The sequence below is a fragment of the Pteropus medius genome, unplaced genomic scaffold (genome assembly GCF_902729225.1).
Source record: "Pteropus medius unplaced genomic scaffold, Ma_sr-lr_union100, whole genome shotgun sequence".
Classification (NCBI taxonomy): Eukaryota; Metazoa; Chordata; class Mammalia; order Chiroptera; family Pteropodidae; genus Pteropus; species Pteropus medius.
The window spans coordinates 31,226,255-31,238,947 of record NW_024355205.1 but is presented as its reverse complement, the minus strand read 5'-3'; the positions used below and the strand labels follow the sequence as shown (position 1 = coordinate 31,238,947).

The 12,693-nt window shown below is 46.7% G+C and overlaps 1 pseudogene; it reads right to left on the bottom strand.

Annotated features, from left to right (window-relative positions):
• Positions 1-8,317: 8,317 nt before the first annotated feature.
• LOC120598980 (uncharacterized) lies at positions 8,318-8,436 on the bottom strand (annotated as a pseudogene).
• Between the last annotated feature and the right edge of the window lie 4,257 nt (positions 8,437-12,693).

Here is a 12,693-nt window from a genome sequence, read left to right as displayed (position 1 = left end):
TCAGGTTTTTACTTTCTGTTTGTTTCTGAAAGCATGGAGGTGGGAGGGAGGAAATCGTGCCCAGACGCAAGGCTCTTATGTTTAGCCTTCTCCGTTCTCCTTTCTTTAGTGCATGTCCTGGGGGGCTCTTTCTGGATTTTTCTTATTTCCTTTCCTGTCCCTCATCCTGCAGGGAGGGCCTAATAAGTCAGACATGACTTAGAAATCTCCAGGCAAAAACACTTCCCGGTTCTGGGCGGAAGGACCTGGAAAAAGTCCCGTAGCGGTGGAGAATGCAAGGGCCTGGGGAAATGCGGTGGGTTATGTTTACAGTTTTTTTGTTTGTTTTTATAAAAACAAGCGAGCGAGCAAACAAGCAAACAAAAACCCTAATCACATCATTCACTGTAGTCTGATTTCTATTAAAGCCAGATTGATTCCTAATAGATGTAGATTTCTGGGTCCCTAAATCCTGGCATTTCCCAGGCGGATAGAATCCTCCTATTTTCCCGCGGTCCCCACCTTCCCTCTCTGTGTAGATAATACAGCCCTCGCGTCCTATGGCTTAGGATTTGTTCTTATTTCCCACTAGATGTGTATGCTATACCTTCGTTGAAGCCCCTTCCAACTCTTTAGCTGATGATATGTTCCCCGCCTCTCTCTTCGTGTCATTCTGTGTCCCCTCCTCTGCTTATCCTCAGAGGCGGATCTTTCTGTCCTCCCTTCTGCTCCTTTTCCTGCTCAAAATCTTTTGAAACACGGCACGGGACGGTGCTCTGCTACCCTACACGTTTCTTGGTCTCTGAATAAGAGAAGTCACACAAATGCACTGGCTCGAATCGCGCAGAGAAGCGGCGCTGTTTCTAAGTGGTGTGCCGTCCGGTGTCCGAGCCATTTGTTTTCCGTGGAGTTTGTCTTGAAGTCTTTTATTCCTCCTAAGCAGAGTCTCTCTGCGAAGACCATCTCCACGTTAATTATACCACAGGGTGTACTGAACGGCAAACCTTCACACCGTTGTCGGCGCAGGGTACCTTTTTTCTCCAAACATCTGGCCCCCTGATAAATTGTCACACTGCTCCGGCCCAGTGCGGAGCCTGTGCGTGCTGCTCGAGGTCTGTTCTCAAGTTGTTGTGGGGACCCCGCCGTATGATGACAATTAGGAGCTGTTAGTGTGCAGATGAGGCCTGCGAGTGGCAGGTGGCGGGAACGAGCCTCAATTAACTAACAGGCACCAAATCCCTTCCTAATGAGGCTGGGCCACCCAGATGAGCCAGGAGGCATGTGTCAGTGACAGTAACAGAGGATTTGAATCGGAGCAGGGAGAGGCTGGTCAACAGGTACCTGGCTCAGCCACAGAAACGGCCCTTTCGGTTACGTGGCTCGGAATGACAAACTGGCTGAGGCCGGGAGCAGGGTGGGTTGGGTGGCGCCCGGCAGACTCGGTTTTGCCTATGTCATCTCTCTGGGTGGCTCCCTGGGTCAGTTCACCTCTTTCATGTGGTTGGGGTGAAGAGTTAGATCGTCTCCCAGGATCCGTGGTACGTGAGATATGGCAGCCACGGAGCAAGGTAATGACTGTCAGAAACGTAATAAAGGGCCGTTGTCTAGAATGGAATTTGAATTCCAAATCAGACACACTGCAATAACCGTGTGAGTATCACGTTGGGTTTTGTGGTTAAGGGCCGGTCGCCATTTCCACTGCAAATCTTCTGGGGCTTTGTGTGAATTCATCATCTGAACTGACATGGGGCTGAAACTTGTCTGGCTCACTCTGAGCTTGTACAAATTAAAAAAGGGGAAAAACTTTTAAGAACACACGGCATGTCGTGAGGGCAGCATTACCGGGAGAATCCCGTGCTCTCGGGTTGCTCCAATCCAGGCGTGCAGGAGCGAAATCCATTCATGGCCCTGCAGTGTGAGTCTGCCCAGTTTTTCAAGAACCTGAAACAGACCGAGATCTCTCACTAGGTGTACGCGCATCACTCGGCTGCTCTGTGAAGGAGAGGGCCCCATAAGACGTGCGTTTTTCCTGGGGCCACAGCTTATGCCCTGGGGAGTCTCGAGAGGGACTTAGTGCTGTGCACAGTTCTCTAATCATCAAGTCACATTCTGGTGTGGGGTGAGAGCTGTGTTTGAAACTGGTTATTTGCAATTCTTCTCTCTTTCCTTCATTCCTCTCGAGTAGCACACGAGTATTGGAAAAAATCCAACGCCTTCAAAATAAGGCACAGAACTGCAGTTGGGGACGTCCACACGTGTGACGATGTTTGGATAATCTTGTGAAACATATGCGCCAGGCTGCAGAGCTCGGAGACAATGGGTAAACCAAGAACCCACCGGGGACCAGCACACGTTTCTCTCCTACTCGTTTCTGATCCAAATAGTCTTTAATGGAACGTTTCTCTCCTTTCCTTAATTTTGTTGTTATAACAACATATGTTTAAAAAGGATTCTCCTTTCGAAAGGGGGAGGTGGCCAACCTTTATTCATCTAATCAGTTTTATTTTGACATGTTTGTAGCTCCGTGACCTAGAAAATCCAAGACTCTATTTAAATTCTTCAGCATAAAAGGTGCCATTCGTTGTCATGAGTATCGTGTCCTCGGATATTCTCCAAGTCTTTTAGGGATAGTCCAGAAACGCCGGTGACTCTGCTGAGTTGTAAGGCATAGAGGTGGTACAAATTTCATTTTCTTCTTTCTCCCTTCCCCTTCCTTCCCCCCATCTCCCTGTGTCAGGAGGGGTGCCTAGACCTCCCTCCAAATCTTTCTGCAAAGTATGTCTTTGTTCACTGGGACAACATTGGGACAGGGGTATGAGGTGAAGCTGACACGGTTCGTATTTCGTACTCAGTCGTACTGGCTCCATGCCCAGGACGCCTCCTCAGGAAAGCCTTCTGTGACTTCCCCCAGTGTGTATATCTTTGTTGTTTCTGTTACAGACCTGTGTTCCTTTCCTTCCACACTCTTTGCTCATTCTTTCATGCGATTATTTAATTGTCTCTCTCCTGTACCAAGCTCTGTGAAGCAAGAAGAGTCTGTGTCCATTTAGGCTCATGGTGGTGTCACCGAGTTCTGGCGCAGTGCCTGGCACATAGTATCAATGAATGTTTGTGTAATAAATGAAAGAACACACAAACAAAACAAAATGAATGAAAGACCTGGGGTGCTGCTGCTTTGGGGGAACCACCGTCGTCACCCCTGGATGCACAGGAGAATCATCAGGATGCTTTCCAGAAATAATATGCTAGAGGGTCTTCAGCTCTGGTAGTTTTGAAAAGCTCCACGGCTGATTCTTACATGCAGCCCACGTGGGAACCACTGCTCTTGAGGAAGGGGTTTGAGGGGTCTTTAAGATGGTGGTTTTCAAACGTGACTGCATCTGTGACCCTGATGCCAAGACCTCACCCCGGAACAGTCTCTGGGATGGGACCCACACATTCGTATTTTTAAAACTTTGGTAGGTCATTCGTGTGCAGACGAAGGTGAGAACCACTGCGAAACATCACGTCTCCCTTAAGCTTCCGCCTTGTCTCACAGCGTGGTGGGTTAGATTAGAAATCTAATCTTTCGAAAGACTTACCCTTCCCCCACCTCCATGGCATTCTGACCTCTGCCTGGAGCTTGGGCTGGGTCTTTGCAATGCCATTCGAGCTGAAGTAGAGTCCTCTGGACAAACAGGGTACCCCCATCTCAGCTCCCAAAGGAGCTACCCCCAACTCGGGGTCCAGAGAACAAGCACACAAGCACTCTAAAGATGGACTCTGGGCTGGGGTGCCAGGAACTCCCTGAGGTCGAAGGCAATGCCGTGTGCCTGAGTGTGCACTCACACACACGTGGGCACTATTCTGGGGAGAAGCTTCATCATTTTTGCTCGATTCTCAATGAGATCAGCGACCTAACAGGTTAAGAACCACCACCATTGAAAGGCGATTGCTGCTTGGAGGGTAGAAGCCTCATTGCCCTGGACAGTCCAGGGCAATGAGGCTTCTACCCTCCAAGCAGCAATCGCCTTTCAATGTCTACGATTCCAGGGGCTTAAAGATGAGGCATAATAATGGTAACGGCATTTGCTGAGCGCTTAGTGTGTGTGCATTACATGCCATTTTACAGACGGGCCCTGTGAGGACTGTCTGACTTGAAGTTCAAGCTCTTAACCATGGTGCAGAGTTTCCCACAGAAGATCCTCAGAACACCCGAAGCTGGCCCACAAAGAGTCACACGACCAACTGGAATGTGGCAACAGCTTGCAACCTAAATACTAATCCCTCCTAAGCAACTGCTGTCCGCCAAATAAAAAGTAAAAAGAACTTGCCAAAAGCACTCCAAGGTTTCAAGGTTTTCCTGAGAACATCAATGCCGGGTCTGTTTGCGAACTTGGAATTTGGGGAGCACATCTGCCACCGTGGCACTCTGACACTCCGTTGCAAAAGATCCTGCTCTGGAGGGAAAAGTCCAGCACTGTGTGGCCACGTCCTTAGGTGGCATCTGAACTGCACCTGTCTGCGCTGGCGGGATGTGAGTCTCACGTGACCACCTGCCCAGGCCCCACCCCAGTGCCAGCCTCTGTAGTTATGGGCTCTTTCTCTCTTTTTCCAACACCTCTGGTGTTTTCTCTCTTCCCCCCTTGACAGCTCCATTCTGATTTCTCCCCTGGCTTGGACCCAGCTCTTTGGAGTGGCGGTTTCCACGCGGAACCGGGGCCCCTCGCCAAGCAGACCTCCTGCCCTTGCCCGTCAGGCGGGTTCTGCCTCCTGCTTTCCTTTTGTGCTTCTCCAACTGCAGCAGACAGTCCCTTCAGAGTCCTCTTTGGAAAGAGAGAGGTATAAATACGTTCAACAAATAAACAAAAATAATCCCCGGCAGGATTCCAGGACCCTGAGCTCTGAGTTGTCCTTTATGCCTCTGTGGCCACCTTTACTCTTGCTTTTAGTTTCCTTGAGCCTCTGTAGCCCCCAAATTCCAGAGGAGCTTTCCCGAACACCCCACTTCTAGCGGCTAGGAAACATCCTTCTAAAGGCGTGGGGAAAACAAAAATAAAAGACAAAAAAACACTATCCCCTCAGGAAACCGAGATTCAAGAGTCAGGACTAAACAGGAAGCTAAGAGGTAACACACACCTTCAAAGTCCCCCCAGTTCTGCTGGGGAAATGCCTGCCCCTGGGGTTGACTGGCGAAGACCACGTGGGTTAGTGACACACAGGACTCACCTCACTGCTTGCTTCTGATACCCGTTAGGTGAGTTAACTTGGGCAAGTCACCTTATCTCTCTGAGCCCAGCTTTCTCATCTGTAAAGCGAGGGGCCTAGAACTTACCTCAGAGGCAAGTGGACCCCATGCGTACAAAGCTCCCGTTACAGTGTGGGTGACTAAGGATGACAAATGCCCGTGAACCTCTCCTGTCCATCAGCATCTGTTTTCGTAGCTTGAGGGACCCAGCGCTTCACAGACCTCACCTTCCTCCATCCTTCCTTCTCTCGACGCAGCCGTGAGGCAGATGTTCGCACGTCCCGTGTGGTCTTGGAGGCAGACTTGAGAGGAATCTCAAATGTCTTCCTACCACTTTTCCTCTCTTTCAAACAGCTTTGCTGTCTGGCGATCCAATCCCATTTGTGAGGCTCCTGGGACACAAAAGGGCCCCGTTCCCGTGCAGGGTTGGTGTGGAGCGGCCTTGTAGTCTGTCCTCTCGCAGGTCTAGGGCTCGGCCAGTCACTGGGGAGTCACTACACATGCCCCTGCAGAGCAGCCTGCAGAAACAGAGGCAGAGGGACAGCGACCAGCAAGGGGAGTCCTCTCCACACCTCTCAGACCTTCCAGAAGGACAGTGTCTCTGGAGCCTTCAGAGTCGACCTCTCAGGCACTTGAGTCTCAAGCTCTATCCCAGTGAGCGACCAATCCGTACCACGGAAAAACCCTTTTTATTTTGTAGCCATTAACTTGGGTGCAACATTTTGGCAACTTCTGCCTTCACGCCTAACATTAAAACAAACAAACAACAGCCCACAAACGGTTAGAGCCACTCTCTCTGGGTTACAAACATGTCTTCAGTGCCCTTTATAACCCTGCCCCACGTCCTCTTCCTTTATTCCGAGACACTCTTGCAACTTTCCCTGTCACTCTTCAGTGGTGGATCCCCAAAATTACAAGAGCTTTCGAAGGGCCAAACTGAAGGCTCAAAAAAAGGCAGTTAACGACAGAGCCCAGATACCAATCATCTCTGCCATCACACGGAGGGCCCACAGGCGAGCAGGGGGGAGCCTGCTGGATGAATGTGGTTTTTGGGGTGCGTGTGGGCACAGGTGCGTGGGAAAGTCTCATCTGTGGTTTGGTTCATTCTCTCCCGCTGCTTTCTGCTGGGGTGTGCATCTTCCCTGCACTGAGGGGCAGGCCCTGGATCCGCCTGCCATGTCTGCGTGGGTAGTAGTGGCCTCTACACTTGTTCTCATGTGGAAAGAAAGTGTAGCTCTCATTTATACTAACTTAGGGGATGGAACTCGATGAGTGGTGAAAATAACATCGAGAACCAGGTAGGGGCGAACCAAGGATAATTTGGGTAAAAAAAGATGCTCTGGCAACCCCCACCCCTCCTAAGAACACAAGGCACAGCCCTCAGATCTCAGAGAACAGAAATCTCACTGCGGTCAGGGCTGATGTCCTGCACATATTTATAAGGTGTTTTGTTGTTTTCTTTGAGACACCCCAGAGCGCATCCAGTGGCAATTTCCAGGTGAATTTTGCAGCCGGGCCGGCCTGTACCTGGGCAGACAGGGCAGTAAAGGCCCCACTCTCGCTGTTACATAGGGCAGCTATAGAATCCGCACTTCCTCTGTTCTGTGGACCGATGAAGTTTGCAGCCCACTTCTCGGAATAACGTTTTTAAATGCAAAATTTAAAATACTCAGGACTACAAAGGAAATCCATTATATTAAAATACAGCGATGAAAATATGTCTAAAGAACAGATCTGTGATATATAATTATAAGAGCTGGTGGAACATTTAATATGTATGTCGTTTCGAAGTAGCGATGTGTAAACGGTATTTCAAGATATCTCCAACAATTGTAACATGACTTGAATATATCAGCAATTTCTATTGGTGACAAATACTACTAAGGTTTGTGCCCTACATTCATCATCAAATTCAAAATTTTAGTTAGAGGTCAGTGACAATGAAGATATAATTTTCCCCCATTTAAGTTCACGGAGCTCAAGTCTATCTATTGCAGACCTAAGAAGCCTATTATGGGCCAAACCATGTGCCCCCAGATTCACACCCTTAGGACCCCTGAAGTCCTAACCCCCCAGTACCTTAGAATGTGAGCTTATTTCAAAATAGGGTTGTTGCAGATGTAATTGGTTAAGAGAAGGTCACACTGCAGTGGAGTGGTCCCTAATCCAAAGTGACCAATGTCCTTATAAAAGGGAAATTTGGACACAGAGACAAATGCATAGGGAGAGCACATGTGACGATGGAGACAGAGGTCAGGGTGATGTTTCCACAAGCTAAGGCCTGCCAAAGGATGTCAGCCACCACCAGAAGCTAGGAGAGAGGCCTAGAACAAGGGTCTCCAGCCTCTGGTCTCCTGACCGGTACCGGTCCGTGGCCTGTTAGGAACTGGGCCGCACAGCAGAAGGCGAGCGGCGAGCGAGAGAAACTTCGTCTCTATTCGCAGCCGCTCCCCAGCGCTAGCATCACCGCCTCGGCTCCACCTCAGGTCATCAGGCATCAGATTCTCATAAGAGCACTGGTCCCTGGTGCCAAAAATGTTGAGGACCACTGGCCTAGAAAGATGCCTCCTTGCAGCCTCAGAAAGAACCACCCCTGCTGACTCCTTGACTTCACCCATCCGGCCTCTAGAATGGTGAGACAATACGCAATTCATAATTGTCGCTTAAGGCCCCCACTTTATGGCATTTTGTTACAGCAGCCCGAGCAAACTCATGCATGGCCCTAGAGTAGAGCGGACCAAGGTTTCAGCTCTAGAGTCGCAAGAGCTCGGTTCAAATCCTGTGCCCACTGCTCGCCGGCTGTTCGAGTCTGGGAACGTCTCTCACCTCTGGGTCTTCATTTCCCTGTTACAGACAGAGACAGCAGTCACCCCTATCTCATAGGGTTTCTAGGAGGCTGGAATGGCTGGCAAGCTGCTGTGCAAGCAGCGAAAGCGCTACCTGGACACTCCTTGTCCTACATCACCAAGGCGAGTGTTCTCTTTAAATTTTGAAAAAGACGAAAAATTAAATCAATCTTTTTTTTTAGGCCAGGTAACCCTTGGTTGACCTCAGAGATTGCAAGGACCTTGTCAGCTTATGATCTCTTGTTTTTTATTTTTTTATTTTTTACACCTACAGCACCTGGTCTTCCTAGGTGGTCTCCCATCCAAGTACTAACTAGGCCCGACCCTGCTTAGCTTCCGAGATCAGACGGGATCGGGCTTGTTCATGCTGGCGTGGCCGTAGACTAAATCACTCTTTTTAAAGCATTAACCCCCAAAATTTCTGCCAGAGAGGTTCACCACTGATATCTCCTTTCCTTTCACCCCAAAACTCTCGTTTAGGTGCACAGTGGAAGACCCACAATTTTGAAATGACATCTGCAAGGGAGTTGTAATATTCTTGGCACCAACGCAGAGACATTGTGCTTAATTGCTGGGCTCAGGCACCATTTTGACAGTTACAATACCTAGTTCAACATCGCTGTAGCCAAAAGTCACCCGCTAAACATGTTTCCTTAAACAGCGACTGATAAGTTGTTATCTTCCAGCTTCTCCTGCTCATTAGACATCATGAGTCAAAGTTAATTTGGTGGAAAACATTTCTCAACTTAATGACATTTATGGGCAATTAGGCATGTGTGGAAGGGAACGCACATTTACATTTCAGCCTATTTTTCCTGGGCTTAACAAGAACCCCCTCTTTCCCGGTTGGAGATTTCTCATTCTCTGAGGAATATGTTCGATACAGACACCACAGGCCTCCTTGTTATGCTAGAAACCAGCGATTGTTTGCACGAAACAAGCTACCACACAGTAATGAGGTGCAGACGGAGATAAAATTAGGCTCGGTGAAGGCTTTTGTGTTGTTTGGACTCCTGTCTCGTGGCAAGAAGTCCCGAGCTTCGTGCGCGGTGAAGACCATGAGCTCAGGCTCGCATCACTGATAAAAGGGTGCCAAGCACATATTTCTCAGCCCGGTGTCAGAAATGGCTTCTGTTTCATCGCTAATCCATTTGAAAAACAGCTAACCATGTAAAACACAGCACTCCTAAATTTCAAAATTACGGGTCTTCGTTATTGGGTGATTTTTATTCTGTTTTGTTTTGTTTTTGCTTTTTGGCCAACAAAACATTCTCGATGGGTCGTTTTGTCATAATGAATGGACACATCCCCTTGCCCACACCCACTGCATGGAAATCTGGCTCGAGCTGCAGCTGAGAAGCAAAGGCGTGGATACCTGGGCACTTCAGTTCTGGCTCAGCCACTAGATAAGATTGTGCCCGCCTGTACCTGCCAGCATCCACTCTCACCTGACTTCTGTCTCTTCTCCAGGAAATGCTTTATTTAAACTCACATGATCGTATTAGTGCTTTTCCTTTGGAAGGGGAGAGTCATATTTATTTGTAGCTACACACACACAGATACACACACACACACACATGCAGGCAGAATGGTTTAATGGGCTTAAAGAACTAAGATTATAGTAGAGTGCCCCAGTCCAGTAATTCCAAAGTAATTTGCTGGGTTAAGATGCTGAGTGTGGTCTTCTTACAATTAACCAAATCCCTAGCCCAGGAGCCAAGCATCTTCCATAGGGCACCTGGAATTCATGATTTTGTAAAACCTAGAATATGAGACACCCCTGGGGCCTCGAGATTTGCAAAATTCTCAAATTCCACTTAAATATTTAAAACATTTTACTTTGCTTAATGTACAACATACTTATATATATATATATTATGATCATACATAATATAGACATTATGACCAGTTTGTTGTTGTTTTTTAATTGCGATTAGTACATATACAATTTTTAAGATCATTTTCTGGGTGGTTGTAGGGTAGAATAAAACTTTACATAACAACCAATAACAACAATATTGGAGGATCCTAATTCTGTACTTTAGGTGTTATGAGGTGATGTTTTCTAAGGTAAAACAAAATGAAACTTTCTAAATATTGCAGTAGTAACATTTTAATATATACATAATATATAAGTAATTATATATGTAAGCCATAAGTAATATAGAAATATTAAAATAAGAGGAATGCACACAATAAAATAACGATCAGGTGAAAACTCCCCAAATCAGCAAAGTCAATAGCGTTCTCTTTTAATAAAACTTTCCAGGAGATAAATATGATTTTTCTCATGGTCTGAACGGCAATAGAGTAGCTTACAGTTCAATTAGATCCAAATGTCCCCCAAACCAATGCAATGCTGAGATCTGCCCCATCTCGGGGGAAAGGTCCACCCTGAAACCCTGGGGCAGTTGTGGGTGGGCAGCTGCAGACTAGACACTGTGAGACTATGGGGCAGCATGATGGTGGGCCTGGCCTCCAGGCACCTATTGGAGCGACTGCAGGGGACTGCTGGAAAATGACTTTTCCATGGAGAATGTCCTGGGGTGATGTCTCATTTAGACTGCCAGATGCTTGGTTATTAAACCTTTGCTGGCCGTGTGGTTACTCATCCTATCTCCTTCCTCATTCGTAAAATGAGGATAATAATCATACCTACATAGTGTCAACGAGCTTGTATGTGTAAGCTGCTTCCAATAGTATCCATCGCAGTGGCAAGAGTTATAATAATGACAGTAACGGCTAACTCTTACATTAGTGCTAGATGTTAGCTCTGATCCGCAGCGTGCAGAGAGTAGCTGTGCTGAGAACGACAAGAATCAGAAGGCCCGGCTTCGAGTCCTGGCTAGCCTCTCAACAGTCAACAAAAGCCACACAACTGCCTTGAGCCTCAGTCTCCCATCTGTAAAATGGAAATAATACCTACCCTACGAAGTTGTTGGAAGAATCGGCAAGACTGTGTGTACGTCAGGTTGTGACATGCCCACTGGGAGTAGGTGGTCAAGAGAAAAGCGCAGTTTTGGCTTGGGTTTCTCCCGCGCCCTGGGGAGCTGACTGCGGCCTCCGTCTGTGCATTGCCTCTGGACCACATGCTGTTCTTCTGGCCTTTCCCACTCGGCTCCTCCATCACGATATGCCTAACTGGTGTCCTTCTCTGCAGGATCCTGCTTCCTGCTAGGTAACAGCAAGATAATCTAGCCTCACACTCCTTGCTAGTGGGAATTAGGGTGCTAATAGACTCTCCTTCCAGGCTAGCATGTATACTTCTACAGAGGGGCCTTCTGGAGCTGATGCCTTTGCCAGAGAAATGACTCTAACAGATGAGTTTGTAGGCAGTGGGAGGGACCCTTGCAATGCACTCAGTCGCATCCTCTGTCAGCAGCCCCCTCTATACCTTTACACAAAAGTCTGGCCAAACTCTTCCAACAAACCCTCCCTCTATGCCATTCCCCATCCTATAACACTCAGAAAGCTTTTCTTGAAGAAGAAAAAATATGTATCTCTTAATGAATTAATCAATTCATCCATTATTTTCTGAGCGCCTTATAGAACCAAAATGACAATTATCATTTATTAAGCACCTACTATGTACTAAAGCTCATACTAAGTGCTTTATGCATATTATTTTCTTTAATTTCACAACCCCCTCTTTCCCTACATTACAGATGGAGACAAATTTGTGTGTGTGTGTGTGTGTGTGTGTGTGTGTGTGTGTGTGTGTGTGTTTTAATTGTGGTAAAATACACATAACATAACATTTACCATCTTGACCATTTCTTAAAGGTACAGTTCATTGGCATTAAAGTGCACTCACATTGTTGTGTATTCCATCCACAGAACGCTTTTCATCTTGCAAAACTGAAACTCTGTACCCATTAAATACCAACTCTCTATTCTCTTTGCCCTTAGCCTCTGGCACCCACCACCATTCTACTTTCTGTCGCTATGGATGTGACCACTCCAGATGCCTCATATAAGTGGAATCACGCAGTATTTGTCTTTTTGTGTATGTCTTATTTCACTTTGCATAATTTTCTTAAGGTTCACATGTTGTAGCATGTGTCAGAATTTCCCTCTTTTTTAAGGCTAAATGGTATGGATATACCACATTTTGTTTATCCATCTGATGGACACTTGAGTAACTTGCACCTTTTGGCTATTGCGAATAATGCCACTATGAGCATGGGTGTACAAATATCTCTTCAAATCTTCACTTTCAAGTATTTTGGGTATACACCCAGAAGTAGAATTGCTAGATCATATGGTAATTCTATGCTAGACCATATGGTAACCTTATTAAACAAAATGGAACCCACGAGTTTCTACTGATATAAATACATAAACGGATAAACAAATAAATGGAAGAAGTAGAAGCTTTTCCTTAAGGTAAAAGTTTTTTCCTTATTAAAGAAGGAATGATGGAATTAGAAAATCATCAATTGGCATCCATCGTAGTAATTGCTAATCCAACCAAGAAACATCAACAGATGGTAAATATAGAGAGTGAACGTTTGGTGAGATGTTTATGGTTTCAAAGTAACTCCTCCCAATGTAGCTTGTTAATTACAAAGGGGAAAAAAGTAACTTTGCAGTGGAGACACATGGAAAACATCACCTTAATCATTTGATTTACATTAAAAT